Source organism: Neovison vison, chromosome 4 (genome assembly GCF_020171115.1).
Source record: "Neovison vison isolate M4711 chromosome 4, ASM_NN_V1, whole genome shotgun sequence".
Taxonomy (NCBI): Eukaryota; Metazoa; Chordata; class Mammalia; order Carnivora; family Mustelidae; genus Neogale; species Neogale vison.
Window position 1 is genome coordinate 1,412,703 of NC_058094.1, and position 9,462 is coordinate 1,422,164.

At 56.8% G+C, this 9,462-nt stretch overlaps 1 pseudogene; it reads right to left on the bottom strand.

Annotated features, from left to right (window-relative positions):
- Positions 1–273: 273 nt before the first annotated feature.
- Positions 274–373, bottom strand: LOC122905644 (annotated as a pseudogene).
- Positions 374–9,462: the final 9,089 nt, after the last annotated feature.

The window sequence follows — 9,462 nt, forward strand, 5'->3', positions numbered from 1 at the left end:
TGGGCTTCGGGGACCCAGGTCCTCAGCTCAGGCCGGGCTGTCTCCCACAGGCGTCCTCCTGGCTGACTCTCCTCAATGCCCCTCCTCGGGGAAGAGGTGGGCCCAGTGTGGAGGGTGACCCTCCCCAACGGCCGCACAGCCTCAGACCTTGCCCCCCAGCTCATCTTCCCAGGCTCCTTTGTCCTGGCTGGCTGGCCTTGTTTTCCAGAGCCTTTGACCCGAACTGTGCTCTCCACGCGCTGGGCTCCCCAGGACCTGTTCTTACCCGAGCCAGCTTAAGAAGCAAAATTCACTGACTGTTTGTTTTTTCAATTAGCAATAATCGCGCCTCGGATAAACCTCATTGGCTACGATACTGCCACTGCGCAAAGCTGACTGTTTGTTTTTTAACAAAAAACTGTTTTTGTTTATTTATTTGACAGAGAGAGAGATCACAGGTAGGCAGAGAGAGGGGGAAGCAGGCTCCCCACCGAGGAGAGAGCTCAATGCGGGGCTCGATCCCAGGACCCTGAGATCAGGCCCGAGCCAAAGGCAGAGGCTTAACCCACCGAGCTACCCAGGAGCCCCCACTGACACTTGTGAAAGCCTGTGAAGCCCTATGCACAGGGGCGGGTCTGAACCCATCAGGAGAACCAGAGCTCAGGGGCCACGGGGCGGGGAGGGGTGTATGGAGGAGGGTTGGGGGGTTGGGGGAGAAGCAGATGGCCTCCCCTCTGAATGCAGCGGGGGCCGCAGGATTTACAGGCAAGGAGCAGCTTCGGGTCAGCGAGGGACAGTGACCGTGACCGAGAGGAGCCTTTGGGGGCGGGGGCGGTCAGGCTGAACCCACCTCCCGGGACTTTTGCTGAGGGCAAGCCAGGTGGCCAGACCTCACCCGGGGGGAGATGAGGAAACTGATGGATGCGGCGGCGGCAGGGGTGGAGGGTGGGGGCTTCTCGCTAAAACTGGATGTCACCGGAGGGCATGGATGGGCCTGGGGAAGGCTCCGGTGCCCCACTAGAATTTGGCCAAGCAGAGAATCTGTCACCTGACACCGTGGCACTCCGGGTGCAGCCTGGAGGGAGGCTGCCCTCTCCTCTGAGCCTCCGCCCACCCCGTCTCCGCAGGCTCCCCCAACGGCGCAGCTCCCCCTTGCGGAGGGACCCCTGCAGGTGGTCAGGTTGTCCCACCTCCTCACACCCTGGCCTGTCAGTCAAGTCTTTCCCACGTGTTTTCTTCCTCTTCTCCTTGTGGCCTTATTCCCTGAAGGGCATCCTGAGAGCAGGGCCTGGTGCGGATCCTGGGTCAGGGTCTTTCCGGACAGCGCAAGCCCAGCTCCCTGCCCACCAGAGTCCAGCAGGAGTCGAGGGGGTGGAAAGGCCGGAGGGGCAGCCCCGAGACGGTAGGTGCTGGGGAAGGGCCAGCCCAGCCCCCACAGTGACTGCTGCTCCCCCACCACCACCCGTGGCCCCTGGGCTCCTGGAGCCTCGGTGCCGCCCCAGACACACAGCCCCTCCTCCCCCTCTCCCCCTCCCCACCATGGGCCAGCTTTTCTGTAACAGCTACAGGCGGAGAATATGATGGTCCTGAATGAGACTGCCAGGGTCGTCTCCCCGCCCGTCCACTCTGTGGACCAACCAGCACTGTCCTCCCCCCTCCTCCCTCCTTGTGGGAGGCAAGTCCTGGGGACTCCACCTGGCCCCAGGGAGCCTCAGGTCCTGCCCTCTCCAGCCACTGACGGTCTCCGGCTTGGAGGGGGGTCTACAGGCGATGGAAGAAGTCTGCAGGGTGGGCGGGTGTCCATTCAGTATACTATATTTTTGTCCATTTGTCCATTCATGCTGTGATTGAGTTGCTGGTGAATTTGGGACTGTGAGATCCACAAAGCCACAAAGATGGGAAGAAAGGGGCGTGGCAGGCAGTTGTGAGAAAGGAGGCTGGGCAGGGGTGTGGGGGGCCGGCTGGTCTCCCCAGGGAGGACTGAGGTGAGTTCCCCAGAACGGGGCTGAATGCCTGGTGTCCTGACCACAACAGAGAGGGACGTGCATGGGTCACACAGGTGTCAGCCCCCACGAGCAGGGACAGCAGGGACGGAGTGGCTGTGTCAAGCACGGCCACCGCTTCTTGGTTGCTGGGTGAGGGACAGCCGAGGGCACAGTGGACAGGATTGCTGGATGTCCAGCTGTCCTCCTGGCCTCCAGGAAGGAGTTTCTGGGAAGCCACGGTGGCTGGGGGACACGAGGGGGAGAAGGCTCCGAGGAGTCAGGGAAGAGCCAGATGGCCAGCTCGCGGTCAGCGGGACCCTTTGTGGGACCCCAGTTACTGGTCACCTTGCTTCCCCACAGGGAGGCAGGGAGCCATGTGGGGGGAGGGGCGGGAGAGAGTCCCGTGGCCCGGATGTCTTGGCTTTCAGAAATCAAGAGCTGGAGGGAGGCCCACGTCCCTGGGTCACCAGGAGGGATAGGAGGTCCTGTCCCTGAGGTTCAGGTTCGGCGGGAGGGAGAGCAAACTCTGCTTCAGGGACCTTCTGGCCCCAGGCACAGGGGACGGCTCTGCCCCGCAGAATGTGCCTCTGCTGTTGGCGTGTGGTCACGTACACCTGCCAGGCTCTGCCCCAAGCTCCCCTCCCCCAAGGATTCTGCAGGGGGGGCTACCCTTGGGGTCCACAAGGCTGCCAGACTCATGGGCTGTGAGTGGGCCACTGGGCAGCTCCAGACTGGTGCACACAACAAAGCCCTGTGGGGACGGGCATTTAGATAAAAATCGGGTCTCCCGAGAAGCGTTTTTGACCCTCTTGTGACCCATTTGTGACCCCATGTGTCCACTGGAGGGGCCCCTCTGCATCCCTTGTTGTCGACTGAACACGGAGAAAGTGCCCTCCGCTCCAGAGCACACAGGAGCCCAGCCTGTCCCTTCCTTCCCCCGCAGAGGACAGCCCATGGAAATTCTGACACGGTCTGAGGCTGGGCCTTTGCCTGGACTGCGTCCCCCCAGGGTGGGCCCCCCAGGCCCTGCCAAGGCCAGACGCTGCCCAGGGAGTGATCTGAGCTGAGGGGCAGCGCGCCTCCAGGTGCCTCCCACGCGGCTTCTTTCCCGTCCAGAGGGTCCGCTGGCTCCCGGCTGCCTCGACGCTCTCTCCTGGTTCAGCCCGGTGCCCTCACTGCCTCCGTGACTGCGCTTGGCTCCTGCTCAGGCTCCAGTCTCCGCCGTGGGGCGCAGCCGAGCTGGGCGAGAGGCCCAGTCCGAGGGCAGGCCGGGGGCTCGCCAGGGCCTGTGTATCCCCCAGGCCACAGCGGTGCCTGCGCGTGCTAGTGGGCAAGGACGGGGCAGGCTGAGGCAGCTGGCAGGAGGGGACAAGAACCCCAGCGGGACGGCAGGTCCAAAACAGCGGTCTGGGGTCAGGGCACCAGGTCCCCGACAGGGGCTTCCTATTGGGCCTGCGCTCAGCCCTGCACCCTGCGTTCCAGCGCCGGACGCCGCCGTGGGCACGCGGGGCCCTTGAGGGCTTCTCGCTGTCTGAAGACCAATGGACCAGCCACCAAGCTGGCCACCAAACCCTTTGGGAGACCCATTTTATTTTATTTTTTTTTAAAGATTTTATTTATTTATCTGACAGAGAGAGATCACAAGTAGGCAGAGAGAGAGGAAGGGAAGCAAACTCCCCGCTGAGCAGAGAGCCCGATGTGGGGCTCGATCCCAGGACCCCGGGATCATGACCTGAGCTAAAGGCAGAGGCTTAACCCACTGAGCCACCCAGATGCCCCCGGGAGACCCATTTTAAACTAGTGAACCAATTCGGGACCTTGTGCTAAGCAGCTCGAGTATCTTTCCGTAATAACGCTTCTGTGCCCCTCATTTCCAACCCTGCTGGTCTAACGTTCTAGGTGAAAATGGGGAATTATTTTTTTTAGCGTAAAGTTCTGATTACCTAATGGGACACTGAGATGACACAAGCCAACACAGAGCCCCTGGGACTGGGGAGGGGTGGGCCAAGGGGGAGGTTCACCACCTCAGTTCTCCAGAAAGCTTTCTCCGCCCCCTAAACAAAACAAAATAAAGCAGAAACGAAGATAGAATCTTCTGGGTGCTGCATTAAGTGACCGTGAGTGGGCCGTGTGATCCTTGGGTCACAGCCGGCACGGCCTCCGCTCCTGGCCATTGTGCACAGAAACCCTTCCGATGCCGCCCAGCCCTGCAGGGGGACCTGATGTCACAACAAACAACTGTTTACAGCTGACCACCCCGAAGTACCCCAGAGACCCAGGGCTGCACGGAACCCACCGAGCTCAATGGGAGACCCCAGGACAGAAGGCTGCATGGGGGACTGTCATCCTCATGGAGGTCCTGACATCACAGACTGTCCCCAGGGGGACCTGGGTGCCACCTGAGGTTGTGGGTCTTTCTTTCTTTCTTTTTAAAGATTTTATTGATTTATCTGACACAGAGAGAGACAGCAAGAGTAGGAACACAAGCAGGGGGAGTGGGAGAGGGAGAAGCTGAGCCCCCCAGGTGCCCCGGGATTGTGTTTCTTACACCTGCGCGACCACTGAGGCGCTGCCCCGGCCCAGCAAGGCTCCCCGGGAGCTTCCGGTGCCACCTGTGGCTGTGCTGGGCTGGGGCTGCACCAGGTAAAACTTCCAGACCAAAGTCCGACACCGTCTGTGCTCTGAGGCGTGTCCTCCTGGCTTGGAGACTGCTGGGACTCACAGTGACATCTAACCCTGCGGGTCCTCGTGGCCTTGGCCCACTGCCGCCTCAGCGTCCGTGCTGGTCACGATCCCAGCCCCTCAAGTCCGTCCACTCGGGTCCTTGATGGGACAGCCTGGGATTCGCTCTCGGGTCCTTGGAGAGCAGCTGAGCGGTTGGGCCCTGGTTCAGACCCTACGTGTGTGTCGAGCCCGACCACAGGCAGTTACAGGGGCTCCGAGAGCGGGCCTCGTGGGGCTCAGCCTGGGTGCACTGCAGCCCCGTGAGTCCACGCTAATGTTCATTCATTCACACACCCAGCCCCGGTGCCCTCTGGCTTCCTCGCAGGAGGGCGAGGGGGAACGTGAAGGCGCCTCACCACGACCCTGTGCTTTCCCACCCCAGCGCTCCCCCCTCTCTGATCCCCGGGTCCTCAAAAGCCCCCGAAGCTTTTCAGAGAGACTGTCCCCCAGAGGACTACAGGGCAGGGCGGTTGGCACCTTGTCCCCCTCTTAGACTTTTGCTCCCAGTGTCCAGAAGGAGGGAAGGCGGCACCGCCCCGTCCACTGGGCTCTGGCTTTGATCAGCTCTGCTGAGCCGACAGCCCGGCCACAGTGACGCTTCAGGGCTCCGGGCACGTCCTGCACCCCCGGCTGCTTGAAATGTCTGGGGATCCCCTTGCCCCACTCGCACCTTGCTAGAGGGAATGGGAATGGTACAGCCACTCGGGAACCAGTTTGCAAGCGTCTAGTAAAACCAGAGAGGAAGTCACCCCAGGAGCCGGCAAGTGCAAGGTTGGGCATTGCGCGTGGGAAGCTGCGCCTACAGCAGCTCACCTGTGAGCGGCGGCCCAGAGGTCCCCCCGCAGGTGCGCAGTTAAACCGCGGCCCGGCCCGGCGAGGCAGGACTTGGATGACTGCGCAGGCGGTGAGCTGGGAGAGAAGCTGACACCGACAGACCCACAGTGCACAACTCCAACCCCGTCAAGTTAGAAGTGACAGACGCTGCGGGGCGGAGCCGGAGAGCCCTGAAGGCAGAGGGTGGGGTGGGAGGAGGGAGAGGCAGGGAGGTGGGGTCAAGGAGCAGGTGTTTGTGCTGGTGGGGAAGTGCACTATCTGGACCATGGGGGGGGGGGGACACGCAGAGACCTGCTGGTGACAAGGTCGTGGGTCTAAACAGCCACACACAAGGGAGACGGTGGGGCGATAGCTGGTGGGTTGTATCGATGTCGGCATCTTGCTTGTGATGTTTTATCTGGTTTTGCAAACGTAACCATTAGCAGACACTGGGTGAAGTGTGCACAGACCACTGTGTTCTTTCTTAAGACTCAAGTGAATCTACAATTATCTCAATAAAAATTTTAAAAATTAAATTTCAGAAGGGGCGCCCAGGTGGCTCAGTTGGTTGAGTCACCGGCTCTTGATTTCAGCTCGGGTCATGATCTCAGGGTGGTGGGATCCAGCCCTGCGTCAGGCTCTGGGCCGAGCGTGGAGCCTTCTTAAGATTCTCCCGCTGCCTCTGCTTCCGCCCCCCGCCCCAGCCCCGCCACACACTTGCTCCCCTCTCTCTCTCTTTAAAAAATAAATGGCAAAATATTTCAAAAATCAAAAATCAGGATATCATCAAAACACGATGTACTTAGCAATGAATTCAACAAAATGTTAAAAAAAATTAAAGAAGCCTATTTTTTAAAAGCTAATTTTTTTTAAGACTTTGTCAGTGAGAGAGCATGCACAAGCAGGGGGAGAGGCAGAGAGACGCAGACTCCCTGCCGAGTAGAGAGCCCCTTGCCATCATGACCATGACCATGACCTGAGCTGAAGGCAGACGCTTCACTGACTGAGCCCCCCAGGCACCCCTAGAGAAGATATTTTGTTCACAAATTGGAAGACTCGTATTCCTGAGGTTTCAGGCCTTCCCAGACCAGTATGCACGCAAACTCCGTCTGAATAAAAAACTTACATGAAAATGCGAAGTAGCTAAAGCAGCCAAAAACACTTTTGAAAAGGAAGAACAAATCTGGAGATATGACATTTCCTGGTTTTAAGCCTGAATGTAAGACTCCAGTAACTAAGACAGTTTTCCAATAATACATTATATGTTAATTAATTTAAGTTTTAAAAAATAAATTAAAATTTAAAAAATGGATGAATCACTGACCTCTACCTCTGAAATCAATAATGCATTATATGTTAATTAACTGAATTTAAAAACTTAAATAATAAAGAAAGAAAATTTTTAAAATATTTAAAATAAAACAAGAAAGAGAAAAAGGACAGTTTTGTTTCGGGCATCAGGATGGACACATGCATCAGTGGAACAGAAATGAACCCACACGTGTACGGTCAGCTGATTTTTAGAAAGTCATCAAGGTGATTCAATGGGGAAAGGATTGTCTTTCCAGTAAGTGGTGCTGGGATCATTAGACTTTCATATGACAAAAGTAACCTGTATCTCTAACCATACACATGGTTCCTCATACCCTGGGTGTCATTTTTCTGTGGGGCGGGTCTAACACGTAGACACAAGCGCTTGCACTTCTAGAAACAAGCCCAGGAGAGCATTTGTATGACTTTGGTGAGATAAGGGTTTCTTAGGACACAAACAGCATGATCTGTAACAGGAAAAACATAAGTTACACTTCCTCAGAATTAAAAACTTCTGCTTTTCAAAAGACACTTTAAGGAAATAAAATTGAAATCCAAAGCCAGAAGTAAATATTTGTATATATTAAAATAGTGCATCCTGGGATCGAGTCCCGCATCGGGCTCCTTGCTCAGCAGGGAGCCTGCTTCTCCCTCTGCCTCTGCCTGCCATTCTGTCTGCCTGTGCTTGCCCTCTCCCCCTCACTCTCTGATAAATAAATAAAGTCTTTAAAAAAATTATAAAAAATAAAATAAAATAGTGCATACGATTAAATAATAAGATTAAATACAATAAATGGGCAGAAGGTCTGAATCCACACTTCACCAGAGAAGAAGTTCAAGGGCAAAGAGCTCAGGACAAGAAGTTGGGTGTCTTCAGCCCTTAGGAAAATGTACACGGAAACCATAGGAGATGCTGCGTACCCGTGTGCGTGGGACAGAAGGACCAGGGTCACACACAGGCAGCCCTCAGCACCAGCATCTAAGGAGGGAGCGGGACACCCACACAGGCCAGAGCAGCTGTTTGGAAAAATGGTTGGCAGTTTCTTAGAAAGTGAAACCTAGTCTTAGCGCGTGACCCCGCAGGTGCTGCTCTGGCCCTTTATCCCAGAGGAATGGAAGCGGAGGGCAGCACAGACCTGATGCCCGCGTTCCCACGAGTCTTACTCTGTGGGCTCCGGACCCCACCCCACTGAACCTCACCTTATTTCAAAACCCCATCTCCAGGGACCTCTTTGGGCGTGAGGACAGGTTCCGTGTTCTGACTGGGGAGGTGGTTACAGGACTGCATGGACTTGACAAAGCTCATGAGATCGTGCCCATAAAGTCTGTGAATTTCAGTCTCACAAAGTATACTTCAGAAGACTCATTTAAAATTAACTTAAATAAATAAAAAATAAAAAGAAAATTTATTAAGACAAAAAGAAAACCCGATTTACAGGCTCTCAGTGGTTAATTCTTCCAAACATTCAAAGAAAAGACAGCTCAATCTTCCAGAACCTCTTTCAGAGGAAAGGAAGAAACGAACACTCCCTAATTCATTTTCAGATGCTAGCGTTAACTAGATTTTGAAAAAAATGCACAAGGTATGAGAAGAAATGAAAATTCCAGGGCAATCTCCCATAAAAATTAATGAAAATGTACTCTAATGTCAGAAAATCACCAAGGCCCCCCACAAAGGGAAAACATTCTAGATTCCCACATGTGCAGAAAATCATTTGATTAAATCCAACAGAATGTAGGCGCCTTCTCAGCGAGGCAGGCCTGCGAGGGTCCTCTGATCCGACAAGGGGCTCCTAGAACTGCATCACCCCTGCTGCTGGCGCGGTCACCGCTTCTATTTAAGGTGGGAAATCAGCCGCCACGCCTCGGACGCCCTGCGGATTGAATTCGGAAAGTGCAGGATGAGGCGCTGTTGGAATTAACGCACGAACTTGAAAAGGTCACCGGCTGTGGAGCCAGAACCCAGAACCCAGCGTCTTCTCCGTGCCCCCAAGAAATTTAGACTCTTACATTACATTACTCCTACATCCCCCCCGAATTCTGGGTTTCCCAGGGCACTTCTAGCTACTTTCTAGCAAGAGCAGGAGCGCAGGTCAGCGGAAAGGCAACAGACCCGACCTCTGCCGTGACCTCAGCACCGGGGGGGGGGGGGGGGGGGCGATGGAGACGCCGGGATGTCCCTGGCGGGGACAGACCCGGTCTGGCAGGGGCGGAGGACCTGGGCACCTGGGGGCAGCGGGGAGGAAGGGAGGGGAGGAAGGCCGAGTCCGAGGTGGATGCACCAGGCAAAAGCCGGCCCCAGAAGGGGAGGGTCTGGACCTAGAGCTGGTGGCGGGGGGCCAGCCACAGGCGACCGGGGCGCGGGGCCGTCACACGCGGCCCTTCCCGGGGCGCGGACCCTTGCGGGCTGGTGGCAAACGGGAAGAGGGGAGTCAGAGCGGAAAGTACCGGACGCCCCGGGGCGGGGCCCTGCCACCGAGCCACCGCGGACCGGCCACCGAGCGAGGCGCGACCGCGGCGACAGCCCGCACTTCCCCGCGCCGCCGGCAGAGGGCGGCCCCGCTCGCAGACGGGAACGTGCGGGGAAACCCGCGGCGGCCGGACCGAGGGCTCGAGCGGGCGACGGGAGGGACGACGGACGCGGGAGGAA